This window comes from Amphiprion ocellaris, chromosome 12 (assembly GCF_022539595.1).
Source record: "Amphiprion ocellaris isolate individual 3 ecotype Okinawa chromosome 12, ASM2253959v1, whole genome shotgun sequence".
Classification (NCBI taxonomy): domain Eukaryota; kingdom Metazoa; phylum Chordata; class Actinopteri; family Pomacentridae; genus Amphiprion; species Amphiprion ocellaris.
This window is the reverse complement of record NC_072777.1, coordinates 33,354,483-33,378,054: the sequence shown is the minus strand read 5'-3', so window position 1 is coordinate 33,378,054 and position 23,572 is coordinate 33,354,483. Positions and strand designations below refer to the sequence as shown.

At 38.9% G+C, this 23,572-nt stretch overlaps 1 long non-coding RNA gene across 1 annotated transcript; it reads right to left on the bottom strand.

The window, feature by feature from the left end:
• Positions 1 to 6,328: 6,328 nt before the first annotated feature.
• On the bottom strand, positions 6,329 to 22,811 carry LOC129350131 (uncharacterized). Its single transcript, XR_008603399.1, has 3 exons — positions 15,702 to 22,811; positions 14,927 to 15,085; positions 6,329 to 9,035 (listed from the first exon to the last, which is right to left on the bottom strand). It is a non-coding gene; the product is annotated as an uncharacterized LOC129350131 (long non-coding RNA).
• Between the last annotated feature and the right edge of the window lie 761 nt (positions 22,812 to 23,572).

The following is a 23,572-nucleotide window of genomic DNA, read 5'->3' as shown; positions in this document are numbered from 1 at the left end:
AGTATTTTAGTGACTCAATAGATGCCTAAGTTGTTTATTATTTTTAATGCTTTCATAGTTTTCCATAAACATTTATTAAATAGCCTATATGTAATCAATAAATGGCCTTTGACTATGTAAAGAAAAACTCATTCAGAACTCTGATATGCTAACAGTACTAAATAAAACAATAAATACATGCATACACACAAAAATATGTCAATACATTAATTGTATTAAGATAAGATTTAGATGAAAAATAACTGTCTGCAGAGAATTTCTTTGTACAGTTCTCTGCATTCAGTTGTTTATGTTTTTGTAGAATCCAGTATTGCCCATTGGTTGCTCATGACATTTCATTAGTTTGGTTTCACTGTTTAAAATGATGCCACTTATTTTCAGAAACACCTGTGATCATAAAACAATACAAAACGCTTAGTATCGTGTTAATAAAGCACTTAAAGCGTTACGTATGGCTAAACTCTTTTTTCAAAATTAAATATACCCCTCCTTAGGTGATAGTGGCCCCAAGTTCAGTAAAGTTGGAAAGATATTCACAGATTCAGACCTCTGGCATCAATAACTCATTAGATATACTTTGTCAAAACATAAACAATGCCCCTTTCTGTTATGATCCTGCTCCAGCCTCTGCCCTTCTTCCTCCTTTTCTCTTTTTCCTTCTTTTCTCCCATTGTTCCTCATCTGTTTGTTTTGACCTGTCTCTCTCTCTGGCTCCCTCTGTCTGTCACCCCTCCCTCATGTCTCTCTCTCTCTCTCCCTGTCTCTCTCCCTCATGTCTCTCTCTCTCTCCCTGTCTCTCTCCCTCATGTCTCTCTCTCTCTCTCCCTGTCTCTCTCCCTCATGTCTCTCTCTCTCTCCCTGTCTCTCTCCCTCCTGCTTCACCTGCCTGCACTCTGTTTTGCTGATTGCTACAATGAGTTTCAGCTGCAGCAATCAGTTCACACCATTCACCTGTTCTCCACCTCACCTCACCTCCACCTATTTAAGCTCTGCCCGTTCATTCACTCCCTGCTGGATCATAGATTCACATCCTTACTTCGATTCTGTTTCTCCCCACCAAGCCTGCCACCTCCGGACTGCTTTAGCCCCATGGACTCTGTTGCTCTCCCCCCTCCTGGATTTCCCCTTCTTGGACTCTATTTTGCTCCAACCTGTTCATGGATTTTCCCCAGCCTGTTTTCTCCCTTGGTTCTCAGTTTCCCCATGTTGTGAGTACCCCTACCCAGCTTAGTTTTGTAATTCAGTTCAGTTTTGTAAACTTCCGTTTTTTGTATTCATAGAATTAGAGGTTTAGTAGTTGGTTAAGTTCTGTTCCCCCCAGCTCAGTTCCCCATTAATGTATTGGTTCAGTTGTTGTTTAAATAAATCTGTTATTCACCTGTCAGCCAGTTCTGTGTGTCTGCACTTGGATTCTCCTGCTTCCCCCACCGTAACACTTTCCCACCGTTGTAAGGAAGACAATGTGCTACATGCCAAGTTTAATCAAAAGTAGCTGTCTTTCAAGCCACGCAAATACCATTGGTGTCTATGGAGAGCACAGGGACCGTTTGCAAATTGCAAAACTGCTGCAACAGTAAAGAGAGACACAGATATTCAGTAACTTCACTCTGATACACTGTAGTGTCACCAAAATCACTGCAGCCTTCAACTGGCTCCTGTTGACACCAGTGTTATTCCTGCAACTTGAAAGACAGCTACTTTTGATAAAACTGGGCTTGCAGCACACTGTCTACCTTACAATGATGGGAAAGAGGCATTGTTTATGTTTTGGCAACATTTATCTGAGTTATTGATGCTGGAAGTCAGAATCTGTGAATATCTTTACAACTTTATTGAACTGTGGTCCCGGGCAGCCGTGGTGGGCGTCCTTTATTTTCATTTCTGAAAGGTGGCAACACTAACGCTACATGTGCACTGAAACATGCTCCGCTTTATCATCAATTTTCCTTGAAATGGGATCTATAATTAAAAAAATTAACATCATGTCTTTTCTTGAGGCTTGAAATTAGTAATTGAGACTTCGGATGTTTTTGCACTCAATCCAATCTGAGTCATTTGTTTGAATCTGCCAATGCTAAGTCCCAATCTAACATCCTTTTCCTAGGTATTACATACTACAAGTACATTAAAGATATTGAAACTAATTCAGTGTATATACTGGACTAGAACTGAATAGCAAAAAAATGCATTTCTGCATCCAAGCTATTCCTTAATGTTACATAGGTGGTCGTAAATCTTGTTGTCAAGCTCTGATTTGGCATCGTCTGATACGTAGTCTTGATGGTAGGGCGTACCGCAGCTCCACAAGCTCCAAAACAACGTGACAAACTGTATTCTCTACATGCATGTGGGGAAAATGTACTGTAGATTAGCTGTAGTACCTGGTTGCACAGCCAACTGGAGCCTCTTACTGTTACCAATACTGTAGTAACTGGAGCAGGCATTCACTCGGACTAGCTTCATTAGCAAGCAGAGAGCATTGTGGGGGTTTAGCTAGCAACGGGCACCATGACAAGGACTTATGTGATGCTTCTTTATCTCCGGCTAGTGCATTTAAGATGAAGGAGGATTGACTGGGATAGCCTTTCTTTTCCATTGTATAGTACTTTGTAACTTTATTTTCTAAAGGTGCTATAAAAATAAAGTTGGCATCATCATTATTTGTATATCCTAGTGGTGTATGTAACTAAACAAACTGTGTGTCTCTTGGCTGAAGTGAAAATATCCAAACATATTTTCAGTTGCTGATTGATCAATAATTGAATCATGAAATCTATTAAATTATTATACTGTATATTATGATAGAAAAAAATTCTAAAATCGGTCATTCCAAGAATGTCTCCACCAGCTCCAATCCCGATCTCTGAGATTGGATGAAGACATCCCTAACTGAGACCAGAAAATAATCAGGAAAATACTAACTGAGGTAACAAATTCAGTGAGAAGTGAGGTCATTTTCTCATAGACATTTTATACACTGAGATGTCTTTTTGCAAGAGAATACAGGTTTAGGTCACTTCTGCACTGGCTTCACTTTTCAGACCCTGAAGCTACAGCCAGCTTTTATATACAGTCTATGATCTGAAGATAACAAACTCTGCTTACCAGCATATCTACAGCTTGTAAATTATTACACGTTGTTTAGTTGTTGCAGATAAACTGAGTTGTAAAAATGGAATGTTGTGGTGTTAAATGGTTATTGTTATTTTTTCCAGTCAGACTAGCAGTTCAGAATGATTCAGTCTTTGTGCTCAGCTAATCTAAGCCAACCTGGCTGGCTGCAGCTTAATATTTAATAGGCTGAATGTTAGTATAACGTGATTAATGTGTGTGGGAAGTATGTATTGCTACTGTAAGTCTGAACAATACATTTCAACAAGCCTGCAGCCAGCGGACACCACCTGCTGTGCTGCCATCAATAATCCATGAGGGTCCTAATAATGCTGCATCACGATTTAACACCTCTACACTGAAGGTCACTTGTGTGTTCCCTCTCACACACAAAGATACTGATTGATCCTAATTCTACTTATTTTGCCTCAAATCCCTGCTGCCTGTCTGGCTGGCCGGTCACTAAAGAGGCCGTTAGCGGGTCAAAGTGATTACACTATCAAGGACATCTATTAGAATCCAATTTGGCCAGGTTGGGTCCTCAAACAGGCCCGGCTAACCTCCTTAATGGACATTCATTTATCTCCCGTTGTTTGGGAACTGTTGCGTGCGAGGTCCGCAGCTTTGGTGCTAAGCAGGATGGATGTGATATTTAGATCAATAGGTCTAGCTTATGGGGAAAAATGTGATGGTATACAGATGATAAGAGGGTGATATTTCATTGTAAATGTCAGTGTAATGTAACCATCAGTGCCCACGGTGGGGGCACAACACATGCACATCAGATTATGCACATATATAGACACATCAGTATACATTCAGACCATATACTGTGTAAGCAGCAACTTATAGAGCACATGAAGGCACTTCATCTATCACTCCCTCTCACACTGTTGAGAATCTATTTGAATAATGAGGAGAAGCACCTGTCAGGCTTGGTTATCTTGACACATGGACTGTAGTCCTAACACCTACATACATCTGAAGGGGGTGAGGGAGAGACAAAGAGACCAAGAGCACACTCGCTGCACTGCAGGGTACCTGCATGTTTTTTTAAACCACATACCTCGCAGCTTGAATAGACAATCGGCAGAGAGGTGCCGGTGTCGTAATGCTGCATCAATCACTGAGCTCGCCATGAGAAATCGCTGCTCTGAGATGAGAACCATCGCTCTTACAAGAGCACAAGCTTAAAATATGCCATTTGAAGAACACATAACATGCAGAATATCCTCTTTGGTGAGTGGTTCTTATTTGCTGTCATTTGAGTTTCCCTGAAGAGTTTACTTTTAGCAGGGAACATGAACTATGAATTGTCTGAATCCTGTAAAAGTACACGTCCAGCTGGATTTGTTTTATTTGGTTTTTCAGACCATTCTGACAACCTTCTGCAGCAGTAGGGTTTACTTTAAGTTTCCAGAATGTCCTTCTATTGGAGGCTAACATTCTCTAAAAACGTTCTGTGAGTGTCTTATGAAAATATGTCATCATAGCTCCCTCTCTGATCGTTCATTATACCCCTAAAAACTAATCACTGCGTATTAAAGTTACATATTCATACCAGTTTTTTTCTCCATCAAAAAAATTCCCTTGCATCCTTTAATGCCTCATTTCCACATAGTGTGGCTTCATGTCCATAAATCTGTATAATATCTGGACTGTGGCCCCTCGTGTTCAAGGCAAGTAGATTGAGGTTTGGTTTAAGCAACAAAACTATGTGTTTAGGTATAATGACACTGTAAGATTTGGGAAAATATTGCGGCTTGGGTTAATAAACAACCAATTTACAACATGTTTGAAGCTTGTCCTTCATTTTGTGGATGAACATATTCTGTGGATTTTATATGTAACCTAAACAAAATCCCTAAAACATTCTCATAATATTGCCGGCAAAATGTTCCACTTTTATTATTTAAATGGCGTTCTTTAAAAAACATTCTACCACCTAATACCTTAATGACATCCTGAAAACATTTTCTGAATGTGTGGTTTGAATGTTTTTCCCCCTTTGTTGTCATGTACCATAATCTGAGAGAGAAATATATCGCTTTTCACTTTAGCACATTTATCTTAAAGCTTTAGTTGCTAGTTATTTTAAACATGAAGCAATTAATTAGTTGATCAACAGATAATCTGCATCAACTTCAACAGTGTTTGGACCACTTTTGATGGAATTTCTCACTACTTTCCAAATTTTGAAATCATGAATCAAACAGTGGTGAAAATAATCTGATTAATCCACAAGAAAACTATGCATTAGTTGCTTGCTGCCACAAAATAGTTCAAAATGAAACACAATAAAATAAAGAATAAAATTGTGCAAAGGTCATAATAGTCTAAAGGTTCCTAATGGAGTTCAGTTTTCTGCATTGAATACTTTAACTTTTAATACTTTAAGTGTTACCCCCAGAGTTAAAACAGAATAAGAGATAAGATGAAATAGAATAAAATAAATCATAAATTACACAGTATGAGAAAATGTATAAATAATATCTAGGAAATGTAAACACACGATAAGGTAGTGCAAAAAAAGGTGACTGTGCAAACAAAGGGGATTGAATTCATGGATATTGGTACAATAGAAGCACATTTTCATGACATTCTTTTACTTAGTACTTTTAATATATTATTTTTACTTGCAGCAGAGTACATATACAGTGTGGTATTAGTACTTTTACTTAAGTAAAGAATGTGATTATTTCTTCCACCACTGCCTGAGATCACTAAAATACCAAAAAACATACACTGGACAATTTACAAAAATCTGAAATTATTACTATGACTGAAACCCACTTCCATATTCTGCACTGATTTGAAAGGACGGCTACACTTTCACAAACTTGCACAGCTCGCTCATGCCAAGGGTCAACTGTTCACGGAGTCATGTCAAGGTGAGCTCAACGTAAACTAAAAATCATCGACATCAAAATGAAATATTGCTTTAATTGTAGCGTCTGACACCCCGGATCCCAACAGGCAAAGGTCCTGGCAAGACGCCGCCACCACCTGGGCGCCGGCGCTCCCTGACACCTGGCAGGGCCGACCGTGTGATACCTAAGTGGTTCAGACTTCGGCCAGATGGTTGCGTGAAGAGAGATCACACATGCAGACAAAGGCGTATCCGCAGACACATACAGTTTGGCATACAGTTCCCTCACACAAATAATTCATGGGAGCCAGATGCAGTGTAGCTCTGGAAGTCTTAGACACATCCAAAGAAACGGACATGGCTCAAGTTTCCGAGCTTTTGTTACATTCATAAGAAGGTGAAAGGCTTTTACACTTTGCTCTAGACAATATTTTGCATATTAGTTTTTATATTAGCTTGAAGGTTGATAATTTACAGGCTTTCATAATGTAGGGGACAGAAAATGTGTCTTTCCAAAGCCTTAAAAGTTTTATCAGAAATAAATTTCTCCCAATAACTCGCTTCTTATTTTTGTTAGAATGAAAAAAGTAGATAAATTTTTCTAAATGACTACAATATATATGAAATACATTAATCAGCGACAACATTAAAACCACTGGCAGGTGAAGTGAATAACACTGATTATTTCTTAAAATGGCAGCTGCAAGGGTTGGGATGTATGAAGCCGAAAGTGAACAGTCAGTTTTTGAAGGTGATGTGATGGAAGCGGGAAAAATAGGAAGCACACGGATCTGAGTGAGTCTGACGTAAGTCAGATTGTGAAGATTAGATTGGGTCAGAGCATCTTTGTAAGGTCTTGTGGGGTGTTCCCAGAATGCAGAGGTCAGAACCAATGTTCCCTCTAATTTTTCCTGAGTCTGAGCAAACACACAAACTCCCTGAGCGTCCCTTGGACCACTGTGAGCAACATCAGACGTGTGCACTGTGGTCACACCAGCATCACATCCATTCAAGTTACATGGTTCATTAAAAGAATCACATTACAGCATTTACATTTCTGTTAAAACACTTTGTCAACAGGAGCCAGTTGAAGGCTGCAGTGATTTTAGTGACACTACAATGTATAAGAGTGAAGTTATTGAATATTTGTCTCTCTTTACTGTTGCAGAGGTTTTGCAAATTGCAGACGGACCCTGTTCACTCCATAGACACCAATGTTATTCCTGTAGCTTGAAAGACAGCTACTTTTGATAAAACTGGGCTTGTAGCACATTGTCTGCCTTGCAACAATGGGAAAGAGGCACCGTTTATGTTTTGACAACCTATATCTAATGAGTTATTGATGCTGGAAGTCTGAATCTGTGAATATCTTTCCAACTTTACTGAACTTGGGGCCACTACCACCTAAGGAGTGATATATTTAATTTTGAAAAAAGCATTTAGCCATACTTAAAGCTTTAAGTGCTTTATTAACACGGAACTAAAAATTTTGTATTGTTTTATTATCACAGGTTCTGTCTGAAAAGAGGTGGCATCATTTTAAACAGTGAAATCAAACTAATAAAATGTAATGACCAACCAGTGAGCAATACTGGATTCTGCAAAAAAATAAACAACTTTTTAAAAAAAATCTAAATCTTATCTTAACACAGTTAATGTATTAACTTATTTTTGTGTGTATGCATGTATTTATTGATTTATTTAGTACTGTTAACATATCAGAGTTCTGAGTGAGTTTTTCTTAAGATAGGCAAAGGCCATTTATTGATTACATATAGGCTGTTAAATGTTTATTAAAAACTAAAAAGCATTTAAAAAAAAACAACTTAGGCATTTATTGAGTCACTAAAATACTGTAGAGTACAGACCACATCAGCATGATTATAAGCATCCTCTGGTAAATGAACAACCAGATACTGATGTCTCTCACCATATGGACTTCAGGAGATGACTGGGGGATGATAAACTGTGACCTACTGGTTGGGTTCTCTCTGTTCTCATGTTTCTTACATGTTTGTCCCCTGACAGCTGGGTCCTAATGTTTTTTGAGCAACACACCATACTATGACGTTTTTACAATGATGGTTCTACTATGAAACCAGTTTGACATGTTCAGGTGTTCTTTGTGTGAAAACTCAGAGATTTCAGGTATCAGAAGGTGGTTTTCAACTTTCTTTATTAACTTTCTGCTTCAACTTTAAACTAAATTTCCTTGACTAAGCCAGCCCTCTGGACTTCCAGTAAGCTGTGTTCCTATTGGCTATCCAGGTGGCTGCTTGGTGTTATCAGGAACACCTGAGCAGCTTGGTGTTATCAGGAACACCTCAGCAGCTCAGTGTCTTCCTGCTTTATTTAGCTGCAGACAAACATTTCCTCTGTTTCTCTTCACCACTGAACCGGGTTTGGCTCCATTGCTTTAGTTTCTTTAGGCGTTGGCTTGCAGCTTCCAGCAGTAAAATCGTCTTTAATGTGTTTCTTGGTGTGTTTTAGGGCTTTGTACTGGATAGTTGTCTTGGTAAATGTGGTTCTTTAGCCACAGTTAGCACATGGTACTAATGTGTGCAGTGATTAGTGGATTTGATGCAGCTGAGTTGTGTCTTTATCTTGGCTGTAGTGAGTCTTCAGAGGTTTTTGGTCAGACACATTCTGTATTCTTGTTTGAGAACCAGCATTGGTTGTCCAGAAGGTAAGAGTTCCTGTCCTGATTCTCTGTTCTCAGAGGTTCTCTGGTAGGCTGCAGGAGACTTTAGCGTTTAGGTTGTACTAGTTTGGTTTTTGTATGGTTTCATTTGGACGACTATCTTGAGGCCCCTCCATGTGGTTTAGTGAGGTTTTCTGGAACAGTTCTACAAAGCAGCCTGCAGCAGAAGAGACTTTGAGAGTTTTTAGGAAGTTCTGGAGACCAGACTTTAGAGCAGCAGAAACATTTGTCAGCAGTTTGAGCAGGAGAAGGTGAGCTTCAGAGTAGAAATGAGACAGAAACCTTCTTGACCCGTGTGGTGAGGTCCTGTACCAAGAGTTTGAGCAGGTTGTGAAGAGTCTGTAGTTCTTTGGTCTGAAAGCACAAGAAGAGTCGACTCATTAAAGGAGAAAACAGGAGATATTGTTGGTTCTTCTGTCTCTGCAGTTTCCAGTTTCCTTAGATTGAATATCAAGTTTCTTTTTAAATGATTTACCATGTGAGCCCAAGAAGACTTCAATAAACTTCCTCCATCGCCTGGACACAACAGATTTTATTACCATGTTAAATCATTTTTTTAAAAAATGTTTTTGAGTTTTAATCATAGTTTTAGCATAGTTTTTTTTCTCTTTGCTTGTTTAGTTTTGTCATCTGTGTAAAAGGTGCTAAACAAATAAAGTTGAATTGATAAAGTGAATAATTGACTAACTCATGATTGTGACAACAGAAGTATTTTCATTGTGATTTAAGGGTTTATTTCATTTTTAAGGTTGGGGTTAAAATCTTGACAGAAAAAGAAGATTAAAGAAATAAACTACATAACAAAAAGCAATTAAATCAAAGGGAAAAAAAATTAATGCAATTACACTTTTAAAAAGTTTTATTATTAAAAAGATTTAAGAAATTTAAGATGTAATTTTCTAATTGAACATTTAATTTTTTAATTAAATGTTTTGTGTTTTTAAAGGTTTAATAATCTAATTAAATGTTTTGCATTTTTTAAAATGTTTAATGTTCTTCTTGTTTCACTGTATTTTTTTAAATGTTTATCGAAAATATTTTATCTGTAATTTTGAATATTTGTATTTTAAAAATTTTGTTTAATTTCATAATGACATGTATTGTATCTTGTTGAATTATCTCATTCAATATTTTGTCTGTTTAATATAATGTAATTGTATGTAATGTTTAATATAGTTAAGACAAAAAATACAGTTAAACAAGAAGAACATTAAACATTTTAAAAAATGCAAAACATTTAATTAGATTATTAAACCTTTAAAAACACAAAACATTTAATTAAAAAATTAAATGTTTAAATAGAAAATTACATCTTAAACACAATAAAACGTCAAATAAGAATTAAACAGAAAGTACAATGAAGCATTTAAAAAGAAAATTAAACATTTAAGAAGAAAACCCTTAAAGATTTAATCGAAACATTAAATATTGGGAAAGGAAAAAAAACTCAAACAAGCCGATAAAACATTTGAAAAACCAATTTAACATTAAAAAGACAAAACATTTGGAAATCAAATCAGACATTAGAAAAGAATAAAAGGCGAGAAAAGAACAAAACTAAACGTTTAAGAAAAATCAAACTAAAGACAAAACATTTGAAAAGACACCAGTTAGACTTTACAAGATCAAATTAAACAGAAGAGACAAACGATCAAAAAGAGCAAAAACAAATAAAAGTCTTAAAGCATTTTCTAGTCTGAAACGAAAACATCAAGTTGTTTCTTCAAACATTTCCTCTTTCTATGTTCTTGGTTTGATTGTGGATAGATTTACTAAGAACTCATTTCAGAAAACTGCTTTCCACATAAAGTCTACTAGTAGTTGAAGGCATTTATCAAACTAATGTTACCTTCTGATCTCGACAAACTTCACTGTTCAGTGAAGAAAATCAAAGTTTGTTAAGGATTTCTAAAAAACCCACAGGGGAAGGTCTGAGAAGAACTCAGATGGATGGTCTAAATGTGAAATCAAGACTCATGGTCACAAGTTTTAAGGCTTCTGTTAACCAGAAAGTTCAAACTAACAGAGAAGTACTGAGAATCTTTTAAAATTTCAGTCCTCAGACTGTCTGAAGGTTCAAACTAACAGAGAAGTACTCAGGAACTTAGAGGATTTCAGTCCTTGGACTGTCTGAAGGTTCAAACTAACAGAGAACTACTCAGGAACTTAGAGGATTTCAGTCCTTGGACTGTCTGAAGGTTCAAACTAACAGAGAACTACTCAGGAACTGAGAAGATATCAGTCCTCAGACTGTCTGAAGGTTCAAACTAACAGAGATCTACTGTGGGACTTAGAAAATTTCAGCCCTCAGACTGTGTGAAAGCTCAGGTCCTGAGGACTCAGGAGGTGTGGAGGCTTTGGAAAGTCTTGGAACTGAGGGTTCCACCCTCCAGCACAAAGGCTGAAGTCCAACCTCCTGAGAAAAACGGTCGAGTCGAGACACGTTTAAAAAAAAAACTCGAAAACGACAAAAAATAGATGATAAATGCGCAAAAAAAAGAAGAATTAGTATCTGAGCGTATAGCTCAGGGGATAAGAAGACGGACTACCAAGTGGTAGGTCGCAGGTTCGAGTCCCACCACCGGCCTTTTTCTTTCTTTGTCTTTGTCAGGATTTTCAAAAACTTAAGAAGGGTCTGGTCTTGAACCAGCGACCTGCAGCTCCATAGGCAAATCCTTAACTCACTGAGCTACAGATCAGATAAAAAGAAATAAATTCGTCGTCCCTTTGGCATCGCAGTTCCTGAAGTGACCACATGGGCGGAGCCAAGGCGGAGTCTGGGTGGAGTCAGGGCGGAGAGTAGGCGGGGAGGTGGGTGGCGGCCTCACCCCTCTACTCCCCCGCCTCCCCCCACCGCCCACCACACCTTCCCCCGCCCGAAGAGTTCTTCGAGTGTCCACGAGTTCTTCGAGTCTCCACAGGTTTTCCCGAGTTTCTGGAGTTTCCACCAGGTCGGAGGCAGAACAAGTTGTCATGAAGAGGTGTTGAAGTCGGCCAGGATGGACTGACTTTTTACAGCGACTAGAAGGAAGACCACTAGAAGAGCAGGTCTTTAACCACCATCCATAAAATCCATGGAGTTGCTCCAGAGAAATGAAGGGAGGTCAACTTTTATCAACCTCCATCCACATGTTCAACTTCATATCTTTACTTGTACATTTTTAGCACCACAAACCTTTAGTATCACACTTTATTATCATTTATTAGGACTTTAATGGAATCCACCAGCAGATTTACTTTTTGTTGACAAACTTTATTCTTGTCGTCGTGGGACTGCAGTATTTAAAACTCTTCCTTCTATTTGACCTCATGTTTATTAGTTTTAGTGGAGAAAGTTATTTCAATTATCGATTAATCTCTTAAAAACCAAATAATAAATTGGGTTAGTCAAGAGCTTTAAATTTCTTACTTTGTCATATTTTCAGTATGACAAAAAGATATAAAAATAAAGCGTCGAGAGTCAATTTGACCTGTAATTGGCGTTATATGAATAAAATAGAATTTAAATTGTATGTATCTTGTAATGTTGGTGTAATTCACCCATATATGTTGGAAAACACATTTTCTTTGTCCATTAATCTGTTGATTGTTTTCTCCAGTAATTCATTTCTTGTTTTGGTTTATAAAATGTCAAACCCAAATATATTCAGTTTACTGTCATAAAAACCAAAAAGATTTACATTCATGATGCAGTAATCAGGCAGTTTTTCACTTTTTATCTTAGTTTAGTCAGAAAGATTGTTGATAATGTGTGAATTGTTGCAGCTTCTGAGCCGTAGAAGGTTTTAATCTTTGGGGCCGAGTGTCAAAAAACATTTAGAAACCAACATCAACAAAACACTCAACAAAGATTTGAACATCATTAAAGGGAAATCCAACTTTTTCATTACAATGTCTAATTAAAGGACATTAATTTCCAATGTAAATGTGTGATATTCATCCTCTGGAGCTTTCTCTTCACATCGTCTTCCACCTGGACTGGTTTGGTCGGGAGCATGTGCAACAAACATTTGAAAAACTGCACTTTGACATCAATGAATGACACTGAAGTTTAATCTCTACATAAATGAGACTGAGTCTGGATGTGCTGCTCTGTCATTAACTCCTAAGTTTAGGGAAAGTTCAAACAAAAGAGGACAGTTTAGATAAGACTTGAGAATGAGCTTATTTTGAACAAACATCTCAGACTTTCTGAGCTTCAGCACCTCTAGCAAGATATTTTAACAACAAGCAACTCAAGAGATCCAGAAGTTGGAGAGAGTTAGCTTTAGCTGAGCCAAAGAACATGTGGGACGCTAACCTAGCAAACATTTCAGACTTTTCACTGTGAATTCTGAGAAATAATTTACTATTTAATGACAGAGCTACACATCTTAACTCAGTCTCATTAAAACAGACTCTAATTCAGTGTCATCCATCCATATTAAAGTGCAGTTACCCAAAATGTTTGCTGCATGAGCTCCAACAAAACCTGTCCAGGTAGAAGGCCACTTTGACAAACAGGAAGTGGAAGGTTCCAAGCAGATTTATAGAAGGGGGAACCGGACTGTACTAAGTGTCGATCGAGTATAGAGGGGTGTTTTTGTGGGTTTTTAAGATTGATAATGATTATTAGTGAGACATTTGGAGTAGATATTCATTTGCAGTAAATGAAAGTATTTAAAATCTTGGAGTTAAACTTAGAAGAGCACAAACTCTAACAGAAAACGTTGTTGGTACGTTTTTGTTTTGTTTACAGATGTTACGTTAAAGGAGTTTTATTCGTACGTATAACCAATCAAATCACTCCAGAAGACAGAGCGACCACAGGTAGATAAAGGTTCAGAGCCAAAGTAGCACCATTTTTAAATGTATTTATTACCGTAAATCAGTAAAAAATAAAATACTGATAATCAGTAAATCAGTCAGCCCACAATTACTACAATTCTACAATGTATGTCTCTTTCCTTTGACTTGTTATTTGTACAATATACGATGTATATGATGGCGTTTTTTCATACCAAAGGCTATACTATGATGTTTTCTAAGAGACATACGATGCTACTCTGGTTGTTCTCTGGCCCTGCACTCCTCCTCTGTTGTTTTCTGGATTGTACTCAGCTGCAGGCCTTCATCCACCCAGCCTCCATTGACTTGTCCCGTCTGCCGTCTCTGGAGCTGAAGCTGGATTGGAACAGACCAAAGTACAGTCCAATCACGATGCCAGCTGCCTCTCAAAAGGCTCCTTCATCTGGCAGGTGGCGCCACTTCTTCTGAGGGGAAGCTGAGCTGGCCCGGCAGAACTTTGGAGATGTGTTCCAGTGGTTGGTGGATGTGTGGGGAGATAGAGAGGGACCTTTGAATTGTTCAGAAAGGAAAACAGGGAACCCATTGGTAGTTTTAGTTTAGGATGCTACTGCTGTGTGTTTTTGGTTTTAAGAGGTGAACAGGAAGAGTTTTTTTTCATATTGATTATCTTTTACTTTGTTCCTGGTTGGAATGTCCATCAATGTCAACGTGAAGTTCACTTTCAGTTGTGTTTATTTCTTCTTATTTTACTAACACCCATTTGCTTTTAACCCCCTCACATGTTCTGCTGTTGTAAACTTAGACTTTCAAATAAATACTCGTCTAACCCTCTGGAAACCAGCATTTGGACTGTTTTTCTGTTGCTCCTCACCTACTTCAGACAGCTGTGGACTAAAGGCTATACTATGACGTTTGTTGGGCGACATGCTATACTATGATGTTTGTTGGGCGACACTTTAAATTGACATATTAGTATGACATTTTTTTCTTTCAGTTTTTTTTGTTTTTTAGCAACATACAAGAGTTTGAACAGTTTTAAAAATTACTATACTTTTATTTGTGCAACGAAATATTATTCTATGGCATTTTTTAGACGACATACTCTGGTGTTTTCTTAAAAAAAACATACTATATTGACAATACACTGCGCTATGAAATTTTTTGAACCACATATCATACATGACAATTTTAGGCAACATCCTATCATTTTGCACTTTTTGAACCACATAATAATCAGTTGGGTTTTTTTGCTGACATGCTATACTATGAACTACAGGCCATACTATGTTATTCTTGAAAAGTATACTATACTTTGACATTTTCTGAACTACATCCTATACTATGGCATTATACCCAGAGTGCTTTGGTTACATGTTGATTAATAATCTAGGTTTTTTTCTGTTTTGTTTTTTGACAGGATGACCACAGACCTGACCGTGAACACCGTTGATACCCACCTGAGGGAGACGCTGTCTAAGATCTCAAGGCTGCTTGGTCGTGGTCTTTCTGGCACGTACTCTTCCAAGATGAGCCGGGAAGTTTAACACTGATGGAATGACACCAGGTCTAAGCCGACAAACTTCCAATTCCTCCTCAACCCATAGTCTCTGGGAAACCTACATGGAGTAAGAAAAGTAGACAGAGAAGTAATTAAGTCTGTACACGACATATTAAAAAGAAATCATGCTAATAAATTAAGTACAAAGAACCAAATTCGCCAATATACTGGAGACCAGAGCTATTTGATTTGATAAGTATAACCTTGTTTAGTAACATTTCAATTATTTGAGAGCAGTCCTAAAGAACTGCCTGTAATCCCAATCATAAAATGGGTTTGGAGGAAGAACATAGATGGTAATCTGGATATACATGATTTAGGCTTTATAACTACTATTGGTAGTAATAGTAATGTGACTACTACTAGTAGTAGTGGTATTACACTCTACTGCTGCTGATACTGGCACTGCTACTACAACTTGTAATACGATTACAAATGCTGATACTACTTCTACGACTCTAACAGCTGTTTATACTACTGCTGCTGCTTGTACTTTTAGTACTACTACTACTGCTTGTACAACTATACTACAGCTACTATTAATCGTCTGGTATTTGGTTGTCAAGCTGCTAGCTCGCCTTAGCGTTTTGCTAGTGGCTAACTAGTTAGCTCTCATAGACTGGAAGCTCTCAACAAGATTTCATAATGAAAAAAGAGCCAAAAACTATTCTTACCTATGAAAAGTCATTCCAAGTTTCCTTGTCTCTATCGTACGACGCAGTGTGTAACTGTATGCAGCACAGTGAGCTGGCATACTTGTTGTTTCCGTTTTCACGCCGTCTACATCAACAGAATGCACTGAAACTTTGCCCCCACTAGCTTAGCCTCGCTGTAGCACGCAGCTCAAAGGGGCGTGTCCTATCTACTCATTCATATCTATGGGCGTGTCCTATCTACTCATTCATATCTATGACAACAACGATGGCTGCACATAAGGACGCCTGACGTTGATTAGCTGCGTAAATACCATTATATACAGTCTATGGTAAATACGTATGTGAATCGCATCATTGGCTGCAGCAGCCAGTCACCGGTCACTCACTGACTCACACTGAAAAATAGCACAGAATGAATTGTTACGTGTTTATTTTATTTACAATTTAGGTTGGATTTTTTTTTTTTTTTTGTGCGCAGCGCAGATTTTCTGTGCGCGGAGACCGTGTCAGCAGTGCGCAATTGCGCACGCGCGCAGCTTAGAGGGAACAGTGGTCAGAACCTACCAACAGTGGTCAAAGGAAGGCTTACTGATGAACTGGTGATCCATATCTGGATTAAAAAGCTTAAAACCTTAATGGTGCTATGACAGAAAGATACCAGAACATACTGGGCATCGCACCTTGCTGGATATGGTGTTATGTAGCTGCAGACTGGTAGGAGTGTCCATACTGACTCCTGCTCATGTCTAAAAGCTCCTACAACGAGCACATTAGCATTAGAACAGGACCATGGGCCAATAAAAGAAGGTGCTTGGTCAGATGAACTACATTTTCTTTTACATCATACGGATGAACAGGTGTGTGTGCCAGCTCACCTGTGGAAAAGATGGCAGTAGGATGCATGATGAGAAAAAAGCAACTCGGTGGAGGCAGTGTGATGCTCTGGGCAATGTTCTGGCATTCCTGTGGATGTTACTTTGACACCTACCTAACAGACAACGTGCACCGCTTCACGGCAGCAGTATTCCCTGATGATAGTGACCTGTTTCAGCAGGATAATGTTCTCTGCCTCACTGCAAACTTTGTCTGGGAGTGGTTTGAGAAAAATCACATGATCACATGTACAATCATTGTTGCACAAGCGAAATTTAATATGTGAAAACATGTTAAAATCACACAGAAAAGAATGTGGAACACAAGTAAAATACGTGCTTTAAACAACAGAAACATACAGTTTTGGAACACTTTCATAGTGGCAGCGTGTACTCCTATGTGCAACCCATGGGATTATATGTGGACCTCATGTAAAACAAAAGAATCTACTTCATTATCACTGCACTGATTACAACAAATGCAGTCATTTCGTACAAAAACACACAACAGTGCAACAGATAGGGTTAAACCTGGTGGTGCTGGAGCTTCAACCGTGAATTTGTGACCAGTAACCTTCACAATTGAGCCAACACTATCTGTGAACCAGAGGGAAATACACTACTACAGTGCACACTATACACTGTGCCTGCAAGACAGAGGGAGATGCTTCATGGGAAAAACACTGGATTCTGTGTCTCACCTGTGATTGTAATTGTTATCCCATGGGTTACACATGAGTGAATGCAAGCTTCATCTCTCCTTCAGTTAACTCCTGCCTTGACCTGTTGCACCTGGAGAAATGGTCCACACATTACTGCATTTATGATGAATCTTAGAAAATGTGTAGTGTTTGTGACATGGTACCACATGTGGAAACCATGTGAAATTCAGGTGTTGTTTCTGTAAGGTTCCAAATTCCAGAGATCTCCGAGCATCAAGCATCAATGGGGTGTGCTGGAAAAAAGTTCAAGCTCAAAGCCTGATTGTAGAGTCCAGATCTGATCGGTCAGAGCTGTTCTGGTAAAACAAGGTGGACTGGTTTTAATGTTGTGACTGACTGATGTATGTTGGTACTGGGACGAGGTTCAGGAAAAGGTAGAACTTCATGTCATCCATCTAGATCTGCCATCCTGTGTCTTTGTACTGAAAGTTTTCGTGTTCGAACAGAGACAAAGGCCAGACTCCAGATTTTGAATGGCAAGAATGACAAAGACAGAAAAGAAGAGAAAAAGTCAGACACAGAAAGATACAATGAGACCCTCTGCCCTGCAAAAACTACTTCAGAGGCAGAGCGGGTGAAACAAAAGCAGGCACGGAGGGACAAACAAAGTGATGAAAGCTCAGAGAATTTTCGAAAAAGATGACACATTTCTTTCATTTGCAGAAAGAATGCCTGCTTATCAAAGCAACGTACAATACAATGCTGAAGCACAAGACATTTCTTCGTCTTTTGTTCTCCCTGCAATTGTACTGGAAATCATATGGCACATAAATCATGTGGACATTTCTTTATTTCCACCAAGCACGCACCACCGCCATATGCTTTCAAGAGGGAGACAATTTGTTTTTCAAGGGGCCCTTGGAAAAGAGCTTTGATGCCATCCAAAAGAAAGAGGGAAAAAAGAACTTGCACATTTCATTGAAGTGGCCCCCGTTTGGAAGATAAAGCCAATATGTATTAGAGAAGAGGAGGGGCGCCATCTTATATCAAAGCCCTGGAACGACTCTCAGGTTTATTGGAGATGTAGTGCATCAGAGAGGGAGAAATTCCACAGCTTCCAGCCTTAAACAAAGGTGTAGCCACCAGTAATGCCAGCACCACCCTTTCTCTTTCTAACGAAGCCCAGTTCATTCATATTCCCTACTTTGTATCTCCGAGGCAATCACTCATGTCTCAGTTGTAATGGAAGGTACAGCAGTCACTTCGACCTAGTGAGAGGGAGCTCCTATTATTCCCTCACTGCACTGACGGATGATTCCTGGATGTGATAGCAAGAGCCAGAGAGAGAGAGAGAGATGTAATGTAGAGACGGGAAAAGAGATAGAATATAAGGGAGAAGCGTAATGTTCGGGCTGCTAATGTTTGCTTTCAGATTTGAAATAAAGCTGCTGCGGGGAGATAGGAGACAGATCAATCAGTGCACAGAGAACAGGGTTAGAATTCTGGGTCTAAGCAGGTGATTTGTCTGTGGGCTGAAATGGAATAGGACATTCATACAGGAATGGTTATGAATATGGAACCAGGCAGTGGCTTTGAAAATGGAACAGTTCAGGATGAAGCGCTTCCGTAAGCTGCAGAGACTGCAGGTGGGAACAAGTGATGTAGTCTTCGAGGCAGCCATTTTTCATCGCCTGTGTGTAAATTCCCCAACGAGGGTTTGGGTTCACCCCCTTTTTTGGGGCTGTAATCCCTCTTCCTCCGTTACACTTGCTGACCTCTCAGCATTTAAATGAAGAGGACACAGAGCAAGAAAGGAGCTACAAAAAATGTAAAAAGAATGTCTTCATCTTCTTGTTTGGATTCCTCAGTCTTTCTTCATACACTACACTGATCCCAAACTTACTTTTGCTGGCCACTGTAATCACTTCTATTGCATAGTTGCTTTAAAACAGGCCTTCTTAAACTTGACTCCAAAAGATAAGGGGCAAAAATCTACATTTTGTGCTGCATGCAAAAATATTATGCAGTATGGCTGGATTCCAATGTCAGTGAAGCACACTGATGACTGAGCAAATGAGACCACATTTACATTTAGTCACTTCAAGCATCCTGTGTAGGTCGGATCTGTGCAAATCTAAGATTCATTAGAGACAGACTTGTATTAGTTTAAAGGGCACTACATGGCCGTACAGCAGACTCTGAAATGCTTTTGGTTTATGAACCAGGAAGGCCACTCAGATTCTTTTCTTTATGTTGTTCTGCAACACATTTGGTGATGTTGTGTTCAGCCACTATGCTCTGACCCATCCAGATAATGAGAAAGTGAAAATATGTATACTTTTAAATGTAAACTAAAATCCTAGGATTAATGTTCAGTCTGGCTTTTGCAGAACACAACAGAAGTGAGTACACACCTGTGCAATATCCCTCAAATGTTGAAAGGATTGTAATTCTATCACCTTAGATAATTGTATTGCTTTTAACTTGAACAGTTTGGTATTTGTGCTTATGGAAATATAAAAACTAACAGTTCAGATTTTCGACATTAAAAATGTAGGCTCCACAGAAAGAACTCAGCAAAAGCCAGTACACTTTTCATTACTGAGATTCAAATGTTTTAATTTTTAGTGTTTTATATGTCAAACTTTATTTTTGATGAAAAAATTAAGCCTCCTTGGCATGGAGGATACTAGTGTAGCTCAGATATCTGGAGAGATGTTCTGCCACTCTTCAGAGACTATTTATTTTTCATCTGCTCTTTGCTGGAGGCCTTGTGTTCTACCTTTCTCTTAAAAAACCCAAAGGTGTTCTATTGCATCATAGTCAGATACTCTTGGCTAAGTAATAGTTTGCACTTTTTCCAAAAAAGACACTTTGGGGAATGTGCTCATTGTCATGGAGGAATATTCTTTTTCCAACATTCTGCAGACTGGGAATCATCCAGTATTGAAGTATATCCAAAGAAGACATCTTCTTAACTCCATTTGCACTTAAGTAGCTTCATACTGTCACACTCCTGCTGTGGTGCTTCACTGTCAGGACTGTGCATTCATTGTGGTTGTCCTGGCCAGGTTCACACCAAACGTGCTGAACCCAACAATTGCATCTCTGTTTCATCTGACCAACAAATATGCTCCTGGTTTCAGATTATTTCGCAAAGTTTTATCTTGTAGTTTTGTGCCTAAGAGCAAGCAAGGATGTTTTCACAGATGCCATCTATAGAGGCGGCTGTCCTTCACACTGTCTACAAGAACTCCAATTTCCATTGATAATCCCTATGCCGACTGTGAAACACATGCCTATCTGACTTTCAGAGCTGAAATATGACAGTAGCTTGCTGTCCATTGCAAAAGATGGCCATTATGGCTCTGATTAGTGGTACTTTAAAGCAGACATGCAGATAGACACACCCACTGGTTGAAGATTGAGAAGGTTCTATTGTTCACACGGTTTTTAAGAACCATTTTCATGCAGTTAGGCTAGTTGGAAGCCACAGGTGTACTCAATTTACTTTCAGTGTTCACAAGTTTGTGTATTTACTTTTGTTGGATTGCCTTTCACTTTGGATTGTATTTTCAACATTGTCTGTCATTTTTAAACTAAAAATGACTACTAACTGATGTGAAAAATGTGGGGTCATCAGTGAGCACATGTGCACCAGTGTGGACCCATGTGCAGAAAATTTGTAAACACTGAAGTTTGCAACCATTCGTAAATGTCAAAAGCACAAGTACATCTAATATGAAACAGAGCCAGTTTGTTGTTGAATCATGTCTATCCAGCCCTAAATCAAGCTTTGCCCTATGAATCAGCTGCACCCTTGTGATTCATTTCAGCTGATTTGGATCTGAAATGTCCTTCCCTCCCACTTACCCTATCTGATTGGCTTCCTGAGGTAGCTTCCTCCCATCTCCTTCCATTTGTAAAATGAAGAGACTATTGATTACTCATCCAGACAGATGGACAGGCAGATGGACACAAAGTAGTGACAAAGACTGGAATAAACATGCAAACAAATACGTAGGCGAAGCCTGGAGATGAGACAGACAGACAGTTGAACAGCACAGGCTGACAGACTATGAGCCAATGTGTATGTTGGAGCGATCACATCAAGATGGAACAATGAAAGGCAAATCATGGCTGCATACACCCGAAACTGAACAAAGATGGTGGTCATGATAAGCTTTATCCAGGAGTTAAATTGAGATTTGTGAGGAGCCCTTGTCCAGTGAGGCTGAGGCTTCTAGTCCAGATAGTAGAGAGTGGGACAATTTCTTAAGTAGACAGTAGTTCTAGTTGCAACTGCAGCCATTGTGCTCTGGTGATGTTCATTGTTCCAATTAACAATGCCGTGGTTACTGGAAAGGTGTGTCGCAACTGAGTTTTCCATTCATCTACTTTGTTCTAGTAGCATTTTAGATGTAGATGCCTAAAATTAAATCTATAGTTGGATTCTGCTTAGACAAACCAGAGTTTTTCATTTTCAGTTTATTTTATGTGTGTACTTTCTGTGCTTTTTGGTGATTAGGATCAAACAACCTATTCAGTTATAGAAGAAGAAAAGACATTTACCTGTAGCACTGTGGAGAACCTCTAGATAGATAGATAGACAGATAGACGGACGGACGGACAGATAGATAGACTATTTCTTGTTATTATCTTCATTTAAATTATGGTTCAGGAAACATTCCTGCCATACATAAACCATGCACAGTACCTTACGGGCTCAGTATAAGAAATTGTGTTTTTATCAGCTGACTGTCTGTTGCCCTATTCTTTATTTACTTAATTGATTAGATCAGTTCATGCTTGCAGTGATATCACCACTGCAAATACTGTTTCATTTAGGCAGCACAACTTAAAAAGCTCTGTAATAATCCAAGTCACATGCATGAAAAAAAGGAAATTGCTACAGATGAAAATATATGATTGTACTGGATTCATCCTGAGCTCAACTCAGTGATTTCACTGTACATTAGATTAGCATGTTAACTGTAAGTAAAACCAAACTCAAGCTCCTCTTTTACCTTTTAACCACTGTTGTGGAACTGGTAGGTTCACTCAACACAAACTTGAGTTGTGCAGCATAACTTTATTCGAACCCAAAGAACTTTGTATTAAATTTTAGTAGCGATGTCAAAGTTTCAAAGATGCCACATACAGTATGTCAGGATGAATTTGGGAAAAGCCCTAGACAGAATATTTCGATTTGATGGACCAGCATAGCCATGAAAAATGAAAAGTCTTCGCTTTGAATATTTCACTCAACATACGATACTGTAGCTTCAATTAGGAGCTGGAACAATCTGTAATACATATATTATCAGACAATGTGGAACAAGATGATTTTTACATTCTTAAAGTTACGTGAGGGGGAAATTAAAGTGGAAACCTTATTGTATTCAGCCGAGACTTTCTCTTTATCTCAAAGAATTATTAAGATATCCTAACAGGCAGACATGCAGAGCAAAGCACGGATATACACAACACAAACTCCATCAGATGGGGTTTTTAAAAATATTAAATTAGTCAAAAAACAAGACCAGAAGAACTAAGTATATTTCATTTGATGTTCTCTCCGTTGCCCTCTGAGTTACTTCTATCAGATGAGCACCCCCACCCCCACTTACCCACTTCCTCGCTCTCCTTCCTCTGTTGTCAAACCCCTCTAAGACAGGCCTGTAAGGGAGCTGATCTCCTTTGATTCACTTGGACTAGGAGGAGACAGACAGGGGAGAGAGAGAAAGACTGTGAGAGTAGGGGAAACGGAGGATTCACTCAGCAACAGCCCCGGCCCTCTCATCCTGCCGCCAAAGCAGCGCTGGTTTCCCTCAGAACTTCGGTATTCTTCCCAGGGCCAGAGAGATGGGCGGGGGAGAGGAAGGTGTAACAAGAGGCGAGGACGGACTCTGCATTCAAAGATTTAGCTGAGAAAGAGAGCAGGACACTCAAAAGGAAAGTAGGGAGAAAGAGAAAGGGTAGAAAAGTCAGGGATTACACACAGAAAGAGATTTGAACAGGCTCGCTGGAGTCTTTGCCATACTGTCTAAGTAGTAGTCGAATGTGTTGCCTTTAATAGAATTAAATAGACCTTTGGTTCTGGGGCTATATGGCGCCATCTGAAAAGACCTTCAATATATAGAAGAAAAGCAGGTCCAATTACTGAGCTGCAGGGCTGGGAAGGAACATTGCTACAACTGACTGTATATAAAGATGGATGAACCCTCCATGATGTCACTACAAAATTTCCTGAACAGCTGTTTCAAAGCTTAGTGTTGTCTTGGACATCTTGGTATTGACTCCTCCTAACTTCCAGCTAATCCAAATACAAGCACAGAGTTGGAGCTTGAGTGGA